This window comes from Ictalurus furcatus, chromosome 4 (genome assembly GCF_023375685.1).
Source record: "Ictalurus furcatus strain D&B chromosome 4, Billie_1.0, whole genome shotgun sequence".
Classification (NCBI taxonomy): domain Eukaryota; kingdom Metazoa; phylum Chordata; class Actinopteri; order Siluriformes; family Ictaluridae; genus Ictalurus; species Ictalurus furcatus.
The window spans coordinates 30,923,017-30,936,718 of record NC_071258.1 but is presented as its reverse complement, the minus strand read 5'-3'; positions in this window follow the sequence as shown (position 1 = coordinate 30,936,718).

Here is a 13,702-nt window from a genome sequence, read left to right as displayed (position 1 = left end):
ACTCAACTGGTAATCAGCTCATGAATACATAAATATGGGATACACTCTCGGTTTAAAGCTTGTACAGTAAAATAGGGATTAAACCAGGATTTTAGCACATTGGGCTTTCTAATACGTTTGAGGAATCAAAGTTCTTGAGCAGACCTGATCATGACTATCAGCACAGGTTGTACGGGGTACTGAAATTAGATAACACAACTCCTGCTGAGAGCTGTAAGTATTTTTAGTAATAATTCTGAAAAGCTTGATGATTAAAGGTTCAATAATCTAGTCACTAAAACAGATGTTGCAGCACCTCCATATCACTCTTTCAAGCCTGAAAAATAAAAATACAGCTTAGGGCTCTGATTGGACAGTGATTGCATTTCAGTTTGGCACAACTACAACGCGAAAGTGAACTGCAATGCAATGCGGGATTACATCCACTTGTGATATGAAGTCAGTTTGATCCTTGAAAATGCAATCTCCTGCTGATTGGCTTTCGCTGATGATAAAGTGATGCGAGAACTATTGGGAGAAAGAGAAATGAAGGGTTTTTTTTCTCATCATGTCACAAATGAAACGCAATATTTTCGGGTTTATTCCATTTCACGTTTGGGATTGCTTTTCTATCTGGCTCGGAATCTTCTCCATATTGACCACGCCAGGGATAAAAACAGGAAAATAATGAGTACAATGTGATCACAGTGGACTATAGCGATGGAGGATAAGTTTTTTTCAACTATGAGAAGGCAATATATCCAGCTCCAGCTTGACTTGTCTCACGAGACAACAGGGTTGCATGACAACACAGACTGACTGAAATTCTCTCTATTTACAAACTCTGTTGGGATTTTCTACATTGTGTATAGTAGCCAAAATATTCTAATAGCAAAAAATGACCAGTACTCAACAATCACATCAACAATACTAAAAAAAACAAAGTTTAGTAAAAGATGTCTCTGAACGTGGAAGACATTTTACAGTGCACCATTTAGTCTGCCATTGAGCTCCTTTAAACTTTTGACTTTATTCCTATTATAACTGTTTGTATCCCAGGATAATCACCAGGTATTAAAATAAACAATGAGTCATTTCGTACATCCTCTATGAATTCGCTTTGGTAAGTATAGTTCATTTAAACACCAGTAATTAGGTTCTGCGTGTAATTACGTGTGCAGTTTTTGGAAGTATTTACGTAGGTAGCATTTCACTATGCTATACGCCATATGCACTGAATGTTGAGTCACATGTTGAGTTCTTGCTCTCATCATACATTCTCATAACATTGATCTTAAATAGCGGTCAAGGGGACATAATGTTCCCTCTGAAATGAAGGACTGAGACAGTGAGAACTGGTGGACTTGAGGATTTTAAGTGTCCCCCAGCCTCCAAAACTCTGAGCACTTGAGTTAATGACATAATGTACTACTACATTAAAATGACAAAATGCTCACTAGAGCACAGAATACAGGAGAATAAGTACCAGATATTATACCACAGTGTTGCTTTATTCTCTATTCTGATTGGCTGGAAGGTGTTTAACTTTCTATGAAATCAGAATCATAGGTTTATATTAATACACTCGTTCTAATTCATTATCGTTTCTATAGTAACAACTTACACATGGACCTGTATGATGAACAGTGCACATAAATGGATTAAAAAGCAGACATTTATTAATATGGTGGCATTTTCAGTGCTTTATAACAGTCTGAGGTAAAGCTTTACCAAGCTGTAAGTTTACCGACACAGGAAGTCTTTTTTATTTGTTTAATTAACTTCAAGAGAAGAGGCTGGTGAGAAAATGACTGGTTGTAGCTAGACGTGATAACAGAACTGTAATAACTTGTTTTATGGATGTTCCACAGCATTAAGTGTAACTATAAATGGATTCAAGTATGTTGTGTGTTTCGTTAATTAGTAAAAAGAACTTGGCAGCATTGGAAAATAGCTGATACAGTATACTACATGAAGAATAAAACACTTCAGGACATTCAATTATAGAAAGATAATCACCTTTGGGGTTGTTATGGTATCACATAACCCTGGCATGGATTATTTTCCTATAACAGCACACCCTGTAGTGTTCATGATGGTGGCTGTTCAAGAAAGTTCTCGAGTCGTTTATAATTTATGATTTTGGTAGGCGTATGTGATTAGGGAAACTCCAAAGAACTTTAGGCTTGGGGGAAAAAATGGGATCCACAATGTTACTTTGGAACCCTCTGTAAAAGGGAAACACTATTGTTGGGTTCTACTTAGTAACTTTGATGGTTTTCTTTAGAAATTTCTAGATTGAACTTTTTTTTTTTTTTTTGAGTGTATAGATGTTATGACAGCAGACACAAAATCAGATCCCTCTCCAGTGGAAGATAGCAATGCTTTGCTCTGCTACTTGCCTGCAGCTTTAAAGAGAGACACAACAGACGCATTATGTAAGAAATCTTACGGATGATTTCAGCTTGGGCAGCTAAAACAATTCTTTAAAGCCAGAATAAACGTTATAAAATGCTTTCATATTTTTATTTATTTTTTTTTTATCCCTGATTACATTTTTTTGGGTGCACAGAATGGTCAAAATACAAAAAAAATAATATGAGTTTTTGGCAGAAGACGTTATTGCATCACAGTATACAGATGCACGCCATGTAACACCAGAATACCAGTGGAAGATGGCAGGATGTGTGTGGTTGGGGATGTTTCCTATTTACTAAATCTGAAAAATGTGAACGAAAAAAAAAGCTTTTCTAGTCTTAACTTTAAATTTGCAAAAGTGGTCCATATAAAATTTGGTGTTTCAAAGATGCTTGGAGTCATTTTTAGCAATTAACATAAGGTCATTTCACATAAAGTGAAAGTAACTACTGGGTATATTACAATCTAGCACAATTATTTGGACTGTGAAATTTCTCTTATTCTTTAAGTAATTTATTTACTTATTATTATTATTATTATTATTATTATTATTATTATTATTATTATTATTTTACCAAAGCAGTTTACTTTTACAAAGCAATACTTTTGAATAAATGGTCATCAAAACCTGATTATCACTTTATGTTGCAGGTATTTCACAATATTAGAAGCCTTTAATACTTTATAGACAAAGTAACCATTATATTAAATGAACATGACAAAAGAACAACAGATATTTTCTTTATCTCGAATCAAAACATAGCTTAATATACCTATAATCCCAACTAAAACACGTTAATCGTTTAACCATTTAATGACTTAAAGTTGATATATAGATAAGTTGTTCTGTTGTAAAAACAACAACAACAACAACAACAATAAAAACAATAACTACATGTTATGGTAGAGCAATACTAATTATACTTTGTGGACATTAGTGAGGACATGATGAAGCACTGTCTGTGATTGAAAGGATGTGTTGCGGAGAATGAGGTAATAAGTGAGTGTTTACACCTGCATGTGGATAATGAGAATATTATTTATACTCACTTGTTTTCATTGCAAGGTGGAATGCCAGAGAGAGAGAGAGAGAGAGAGAGAGAGAGAGAGAGAGAGAGACCTGGTGTCCTGGTGTTTCCTGAAGCTAAACTTAAAACCATTAATTAAAAGAAAAAATACATAAAAAATAAACAATTCAACCATAGGTCTTTAATTGTTTTGCCTGCAGGCTTTCATTCCATCCAATTAGGAGGTAAATAATTGGAAAGTTGATTGGAGATTAAGATGAACTGATTAAAGAAGTGAAAGAAAGTGTTTCCTCGCTTCTTAATAATTTAATTTTAATAATAATAATTTAATTTATTAAAAAATAATAAATGAAAAAAAAGCTCACAAAGGTTTAATCCTAAATAGAGTTGTTGGAGATGAATCCTAAATGGAGATGTTGGAGATGAATTATATTGAAATTACAGTTATAAATGTGTGTAACCGTGCGTGTAACCGTGCAAATGTGCGTAACCGTGCGTTTGAGCTGCCTGTTAAAGGGCGAAATGCAAACGGTGGCCAAAGCAAATGTTATTTATAGTGAACAATTTTACATATAGAAACTTATGATGATATAACTTATTTGAAGATGAACTTAATTATGATAGAAAATCATAAATCCTTCATGCTGATGGTACAAAGGTACCTCACGTTCCTGTTTGTGGAGATGCTTTTCTGCTCACCACGGCTGTAAAAGTGTTTTTTATGTTTAGATGAATTTGAGTTGGGGGCATGGTGGCTAAGTGGTTAGCATGTTTGGCTCACACCTCCGGTTCTAGGGGTTCAATTCCCTCCTCTGCCCTGTGTGTGCGGAGCTTGCATGTTCTCCCCGTGCTTCAGGGGTTTTCGGTTTCCTCCCCCAGTCCAAAGACAGGCTGATTGACATCTCTAAATTGTCTGTAGTGTGTTTGTGTGTGTGTGTGAGTGTGTGTGCGATTGTGCCATGTGATATGTTGGCACCCGGTCCAGAGTGTCCCCTGCCTTGGGAGTGGCTCCAGGCTCCACACGACCTTGTGTAGGATAAGAGGTATAGAAAATTGATGGATGGATGGATTTGAGTTGCCGTAGTCTTCCTGTCAGCTCTGGACATTCTCCTCAGACTTCTCTTAACAACAAGGTGTTTCTGCCGGCAGAACTGATGCTCACTGGATGTGTGGTGCATATCACGGTCAAAGTCACAGAGATCACATTTTCCCACATCCTGATGTTTGATTAACTGAAGCTCTCGCATGACTTTGTGAATTGCACTGTTGGGTGATGATAATAAAATGAGTGAGTGGAATTCCAATGGACATTTCATTAGACACCTGAGTTTAATGTGGATTTTGATTTCAATTCATCTGCTAGAACAGTTTGAACAGATTTTCTTTTTTTCTTTGCCAGGACTCCGGTGCTAAACAGGGCTGTAGATTGGATAAGGATATTACAACACAGACTGAGACCATAAACTCCAAACATGACATTTTATTCCAGGCTTTATTATGTATTAAAAAGAGACGGAGCACCATTCTCAATCTTACACCACCGCAGGTTTATTGAGAGGGTAATCAAAGACAGAATAAATGACAGAGAACTTCTTTCTTTTTCCCTATTTGTTTCTCACCGGCCCAGAAGAACATTTGGGATCGTCGTGCGATATGCAGTAGGACAATGTTGTGATGCTGTGTGAAGTACAGCTTGAAGGGGGGCTGAATTATTCAATGTTTTGAGCTGTTCTGTTGTAAATGAAACTCTGTTCAGAGAAACACAAGCTCATACGGGCTACGTTTTCACCACTGTCGAGTATTTGCATATCAAACGCATAATCAGACAATTCGTAATTAGTATTAGTGCTGTGGGCAAAGTTGCTCAAATAATTGAGTGTTTTGTATTTTTTTTTTTTTTTATGAGGATGAATTCATTAGATTTATCTTCTGCAGATGCTTTTAACGTGTTGTCACCATATTAAATGGGAGGACTAACATCTAGCCATTTATACCGGCCATCGCTGTTTAGCACACTGTTGATCTTCATCCTCTGATTGGATTTTCATTCAAATTTGTAAAGGTCACTTATGCAAAACCGTCAGCTCATTGTAATACAATCACACGTGATAATAAATACAATAAAGAAGAAATTGGCATGAAATCATTATCAACCATACAGAGTTTTTAGTTTCAACCATTTTTTAAGGATAAAAATTGCTTTCATGTTCGACATTGAGTGTGTGCTTAACCCCCGTTGCCAGCTCCTCTGCAAATAACCAATCATCTTTCCCACACTGTTTATACACTTCCCCTGTCCTCCTCTTCATCACCACCACTAAACATTAACCACTAAAACTAGCAGGACTGGTGGGCGTTTAAGCACACAGCTTTCCTTTTACTTTCACAGCGCTTAACGATTAATGTGATGATTAACTGCGACTTTAAGGGATTAATAACAAATGCAAATATTGCTGGAAAACGGTTGAGATTACGAAGAGAAATGCTTATGCTTATAGAAACGTACAGATGGCAGTTACTTCGGAGTAATTCCAGAGCCTCTTGAAAGAGCATTGCTAGTTATAAATATAAATAATCCTAACAATCCTTTTGTTTTACCGAATAAATTCTTTTTTAGGGCTTCTTTTAGTGTTCTCGGGTTTTTTCCCCTCTCAAAACATGGCAGTAAATGGCTTGGCTGCTGTAAATTATTACCCCTAGGTGTGAATATGTGTGTGTATATGTTTTATTACTGAAGATATATGTGACTATTGGTTAAACTTTTATTTATTTATTTATTTTAAAGATTTATAATGTCATTTCAATATTGTGTAAATCCTGCTACTTTCTTAAACAACTCTAGCTAGGAACAAGCTGACTAGTACTACTGTCCTGCTGTCCTTCTATGTAAACGTCTCCCCAATAGGGCACAACTGTAGTGATAATGTTTTGAACTGTCCACAACTGTGCAATATATCCTAACTTAATAAAGGCACATGGTTCACTGTTATTATACTGATAGGATAAACACAGCCATTTATTAAACCTTCCCGTTGTAAGTCATTACGGCAGGAGAATAATTACTCTGACAGTCATAGATTTCAATATCTTCTTAATCATGGCAGTCAAACCACAGCATTAACTGTTTACTGAAGTATTACATTGAACTCCTTCTTGGAGTGACTTTATTGGCAGTGATGAGCTAACGGAGATGTTTTTGGTAATGAGATACGTAGAAGAATAAAACGTCTTCGTTAGAAAGAATAAAAAAAGAGGAATCTGTACAGATCAAGAACGAGCTCATCTGTTCTATTTGGCTTTGAATAAATATAACCAGTGAAAAAAGTCATCCTAAATTTTATGATGAGAGATGATAAAGAGATGCAGGATATCGCTTTGCTTGTGTTTCCTCATTTGTAAGTTGCTTTGTATAAAAGCGTCTGCTAAATGAATACATGTAAATGTAAATGAACAGGATGTCCCTCAAAAATTTACAAAAGGACAAGACAAAAACTTACCAGGGAGGCTTACCAGGTAACTAAGGCTTTTTACGTCAAGCTTAATCTACTGACTCTATATTTTGTAAAATCTACTCTATAGCATCTGAGACACTGACATGAAAAAAACACACACATATCTATTTCCTCAGCTCTGGGAAATTATATTTTGTATATTGATTTTGGTGTCCATGTAACATCCATTTCTATAAGTACAGATATTTAATAAGAGCCAGGTGATATAATCTATATTTGTTGGATGTATAAACCGATAATAGACTCATACTCCATCCATATCCATCGCAAAGAAACTTGTGCATAGATATCATGAGGTGGGGTAAGCGAAGTCAAAAATTCTCCTCACATTCTGGTAGAACGGAAATCTGGACAGTTGAATATTAAAAACAAACAAACGGGTGATGTTTATCCAGTCTTATACAGACAGCTGTCCAGTTTCAGTGACCACTATAGCCTCAGATCCCTCTTCTTGGCTGACCGGATACGGTTCTTTCTTGTTCTAGCCCACCTAACTCAAGTTTTGATGTTTTGTGCATTTTTGAGATGCTTTTCTGCTCACCACAGTTGTACGGAGTAGTTACCATAGCCCTCATGTCAGCTCAAACCAGCTATGGTATCTTAAGTGATAGGATAAAAAAAAAAAAAGCATGACATGTTGCTGTGGTATAAGAAGAATAAAACACGTCATGCTTTAATAGGCTTTGCCGGGCCATATCATACCACCCAGCATGGATACTTTTCCTGTAATAGCATGGCCAATCGCAATCGTGTATTAATCCATACATGCGGTTAGGGTTTGTACCGGCTGTAGCTGTCATTATATAATAAACAATTAGCCTACAGGGTCACATTCTTGTCTAACAGGCTCAGTGAACCAACCGCAATCTTCCAAATCATCCATCATTCTGTGATTACTGCAAGTGCTGAAAATGGATGCATATCTTTTCCATGCGACATGATTCATACAGACTATTAATATCGCATCAGAACCACTTTCAGTGTGAATTGGCGATGATTTTCCGCCTCAGTCATTCTTGTTCCTAGTAAAATTACATGAGGTGAGGTTTTGGAGGTTTGGCTCTGGATGGAACACAGAAAGAAAGGACTGTACATGTTTGAATTTTGAGCTATAGCTATATTCCACCGAAATATTCCACCCTAACTATATCTCACCCCAATTTGTGGATGTTAATAGAAATAAAAATAATTCAAACATTTTCATTGTTATTTTTTCATGCTCTGAAAAAGTTGCTAGCGTTTTTTTTTTTTTTTTTAAAAAGAAAGTAAATCCCTTGATATCATTTGTGATGAACATTTCTCGAAATATAATGAATATAATATGCCTTATACCACAGCGCAGTTGAATGCTTCATTCTGATTGGTCAAAAGTTGTTGATTTATTTTCTATGACAGCATTTATTTATATTCTCTGGCTGCACGGATTATATGAATGTGCTTGTTCGAATCAGTTACAGTACCTCTTGTAATAAATTATAAGTTTACTTAGGGACTTTTTTTTTTAACTATAAAGAGAGACTAGTGAGGGAACGACTGTTTATAGCTGCTATAACGCAAGTTATAAGAGGAACTAACTTGTTTTATGGACATTCTGCAACAGTAACTATACCTATAAATGAATAAAATGTACAGTGTCATTCTTTAGTAAAATTGAGGTAAATGGTAACAGTAATTAATGAGTCACATATACTTTACAGCACAGTAAAATTATTTTTCTTTGCATATCCCAGCATGTTAGGAGGTTGGGGTCAGAGGTCAGGGTCAGGCATGATACGGCGCCCCTGGAGAGTTAAGGGCCTTGCTCGAGGGCCCAACAGTGGCTGCTTGGCAGAGCTGGGGCTTGAACCCTCGACCTTCCGATCAGTAACCCAGAGCCTTAACTGTCAATTAAAAAAACTTAATTCTGTTTAGTCTCAGCCCCAACACACCACCCTGGCAATTCAATAAAGTGGTTTTGTTATATACCTCTGCTGTAACAAAGGGAAGTCAAAGTGGCTGGTGCTCCATTTTGACCTTTTACCTTTACACCCTTACCTCCTGCACCTTCCCCTGCCTCTCCTCATGGTACCGAGATGATCTACTTAAATGACACATTCATAGCCGAGTAATGAAGAGAATATTATTTATGTTATTCCTTGATCTCTTCCACACCTACACGTTGCACTTTTTCTGTCTTTACCACGTCCATGCTTTGCTCAGCACTCCTCCGATGCCTCCATGTGGCTGATGATGTTCAGTGCAGGAGTTCTGAGGACACATGAGATAAATATTACTGTAACTGTATGTGGAAAGATAGGAACGGTGAACATCTATTTCTGTCACATGACGGTCGTATTTGATATAATGTGTACGTGCTGAAATGCAAAATGATTTTGTGCTGCACATAAAATAAAAAGGGTAGAGTGGCAGCTCTAAGATCCTAATGAACCTGGAGGGTAAAGCTGTTAAGCCTACAGATAAAACAAACAAACAAACAAACAAACAAACTCATCTACAGTGTTAATACCTATTTCAAAATGTGTATAAAACTCAATTTATATAATCATTTAGCTGAAGGGTGCCAATAATTCTGGAAAGGCACTGAATCTCTAAATAACATTAGATTAAATGGTTTCAAATACAATACACAAACATATTATTGAACAAAAATGTCTGACTCAGCTCAATAAATAACATATAGCCTACATGAGAAAATGTATTCACATCCAAAAGTGCACTTGTCTTCAGTCTCGGTTTGCATCTGATACCTCAGCAGAAAAAGCAATGATTCTAAGGGAATACATTTGTGGGCGTGAAATACAGTCTTATAAATATTAATCATGTTGCCTTGTTTAACCTTTTTATACTACAAAAGTTCTGCACGGAGTTTGATCTCCCTGAATAGCGAACTGTGTGTGCATTTTAACTAACCATTAGGAGTAATTAACGACACAAACGAATATAAACAAAGCAACAGGCAGCCGAGTAGTCTGGACAAACGTGTCAATCCCACTAACATACAAGAGTACAGGATTGATAACACTTTATTAATCCCAGGTGGGAAATTCCAGAGTTACAAGCAGATAATCCAAAAAACAACATGTCAGTAGAAGAGAATTAAAAGAAGCTCAAATAAACAACTATAGATATGTAGAAAACTGTAGCGAATATAATATTATACACTAGGTTTGTTACGATATCATAAACATAACTTATGATACCGTACCAGCTGAAGTATCACGATACCACACAATATTGTGTTCATTCATAATTCAAATCTACAAAATGAACCACATTCACAGAACTGGGAACAGTGGTGGTGTGGTGGTTAAGGCTCTGGGTTACTGAGTAAAAGAGTGGGGGTTCAAGCCCTAGCACTGCCAGGCTGCCACTGTTGGGCCCTTCGGCAAGGCCCTTAACCCTCTCTGCTCCATCATGGCTGACCCTGTGCTCTGACCCCAGCTTCCTGACATGCTGGGATATGTGAAGAAAAGAATTTCACTGTGCTGTAATGTATACATGACTAATAAAGACTCATTATCAAATACATAGATATAAATGAAAACAGACAAAAACAAATTTTCCTCTGAATCAAGGGGGCGGTTGTAAACCCTTTTTAAGGAGGCGTGTTTGTCATCTTGCCCCCGCCCTAAAACTACCAACTATCAAACTATCAAAACCTATTGTTTTATTTTCAAAAATTAAAAATGAAAGTAACCCAAAAATGCGGGACACGTCATTAAGAAGAAGGAAAAAAACAGACTAATAGGCAATTTGATCCGAGTTTTTAGCCGGAGGCTGCAAACAGATCAGTCAGCGTTTCGCAAAACGTCCAGACTCGTTTTATAGAAGGTATATTTTCTATGTTTGTTTTTTTTTTTTTTTACCGGTCTGCTAGCATGCAGGCTGCATCTATGCGTTCGATGTCTGCTCCGCAATGTCTGAGGAAATTTGACATCTCAGATTAGCTAGCGGTAGTTCATAATCATCCGGTTTAAAAAATCGAGTCTGCTTACTCGTACTGTACAAACTGAAGCGATTGACTTTTTAGTTGACTGACTGTATTCAAGAAATGTGTCATTTATGATGACAAAGTTGATAGTTTTTGCCTTTAGCTAGCTAACCGTCATCCTGGCTAGTGGCTAATAATATCGAGGTGACGGCTAACAATTTCATAATGTTGTTTACATTTGTGGCATTGTGAAATTTGGCAGTGGCATTCACTTTTCCTCAGTTTAACCTACACAAATAACATTTCTGTCTGTAACCCAGTGCGCACACACACACACATACACACACACACACACACACACACACACACAAGATACAACATTCAAAGACATGCTTGCTTTTTTTTTTATAGATGGATATACAACGTTTTGTGTTTTATTAAGGACAGGAAGATCAAGGGTGGAGAAACAGTTAGAGTCACTGAAGGGGTCACAGTGACAGGAGACAAAGAGTTACAGCCAGGTAAGAAATGATCAAGAACAGAGTGCACATTTTCTAAGGTTCGCACAACTAAGAACACTTTTATTGCTCAGTGCCCACAGTTCAGTAGTAGCATTCCAGAAAATAGTTTCCTTAAACAATTTGATGCTCAAATATGGCATTTTCATAGTCATGATTATCCTTTAACAGGATAATTAAGCCTAAAATTAAAGTCCTGACATTGTTTAGTCACCCTTACGTCATTCCAAAACATTATAACTGTTTTCATTTTAAATTACGGACAAAAATGGAAAAATAAATAAATAAAACTTTTCCACGGTGTTGTAATTTTTTGAGATGCACCTGTATATTAGTGATGAACTTGCAGGCACTTTCCTGGAAAAAGGGTCATGAAGATAAATGAGGCTGGAATAATGACTTCTAAAGACTTCCTCCATTTTAGCCAGCGCAGCAGCTAAACGGTTTAGCGATTACTGGTTACGCAGATTAGAAATGAGCCACAGACACATTGCCTTCAGCAGCAGCATTCCAAGTGCCCTTCAACCAATCCTTTTTCCCTTTTAAATTATTCTTTAAAAAAAAATCGATTATTTTTCTTACAGCAAAGAATCTCTCTCTGGACATTTTATTCAACAAAAATAAGACACTGCACACGTAATGCACACGTAATTAACCATAAATGATCAGAGACGTGATGAAGGTTCATTCAGGCATAGAGAATAAAACATCACAACACACTCTAAAAACAAAATCACCAAATCTGACCAGTGGTGGCTCAGTGGGTTACTGATTAGAAGGTGAATGCCAAGCTGACACTTTCGGGCCCTTGAGTAAGGCCCTTATTCTTTTCTCCATCATGGATGACGTACGCTCCGACCCCAGCTTCCTGAAAAGCTGAGATATGCGAAGAAAGAATTTCACTGTATATGTGTAATGTGCTGTATATGTGACAAATAATGGCTTCTAATGTATTTTGGACTAGGGGTTGTATTGAAAGTCTGTGAACTGGTTTGGAAAGTTTTGTCAGTATTTAAACAGGGAAAGCTCCTTGTATTCAGAGGTTGGTTACTTACAAAGTCAGTTTTCTTGGTGCCCCATTCAGATGCAAATTATCCATGTGTACTTCTTTCAGGCAACCTAGGTAGGGCTGGGCGATACAGACAAGATCCTGTATCACGATATAAATCACGATACTACGTTATGCATTCATTACTGGTCTGCGGCATACCTAACAATGACCATTTTCATTGTTATACCCAAATGACAAAAGTACCTCCCTTTTTAGGTACAAGTACATCATCTTGTAGTTATTGTATGCTGATGCTTCCATGATTGTTTTTGTTTCTGTTACAGCACACCGCTAATAGCGCTTCAGTGACGTAAACCAGCTGCCGAAACGTGGCTTTTGCGACATTGGTGATATAGATGATATACTTATATAACTAATATATATAATATCTATCTAATAGGCATTTTTTCCCTCATCCTATGATAAGGATCATCATATCATACAGCCCTAATTCGAGTTTGCCAGATTATTATTTTTTTGAGTAGACATGTACAAGTCTAATTTTTTAAATAACCTCTGCCTTTGACCAATCAACTTCATTTTTTTAAACCTGAAAAAAAAAAAAAAATCATGGATTGAAAACATGGACTGAAGAAGGAAATAACATATCGTGTTTTTTTCCCCCTTCGATGTTACGACATACAAAGTAACATAAAAGCAGATATAAACAATTAAAAAAAAAAAAGACTAATATGATGATATATGAATGAGAAGATGAATAAGACAAGCCTTAAAATAAACATGTAATAGGAGTCTAGTGTATTGCCGAAATATTGCTGGATGAATAGTCCTAGTTAAGAAATAATTATCACATTAATCACTTCACTTCCGCAGCTTGTAACATCCCAAAAAAATACTAATATTTTGCACGATAAAGTATAGTATAAGTATATCATGCCCTGATATAAAACCGTGTGCACAAGTTAGTGTAGCTGCTATAATTGAGTTATATAATTGAGTATAATGCTAGGTAAGTTCTTCCCCAAACTTTTGCCACAAACTTGGAAGCACACACTAGTACAGAATAACTTAGTATGTTGTAGCATTACAGTTTCGCTTTCACTGGAACTAAGAGACCCAAACATGTGATATAAAAATGCCCCGGTGTACTGTACAAAACGAGCTCAGTAAAGACATGCTTTGCCAAAGTTGGAGTGGAAGAACTGGAGCGTCCTGTACTGATCCCTGACCCCAACCCTACTGAACACCAGTGGGATGAACTGGAACACGGATTACTATCTGTCCGGAGTTTTGCATGTTCTCCT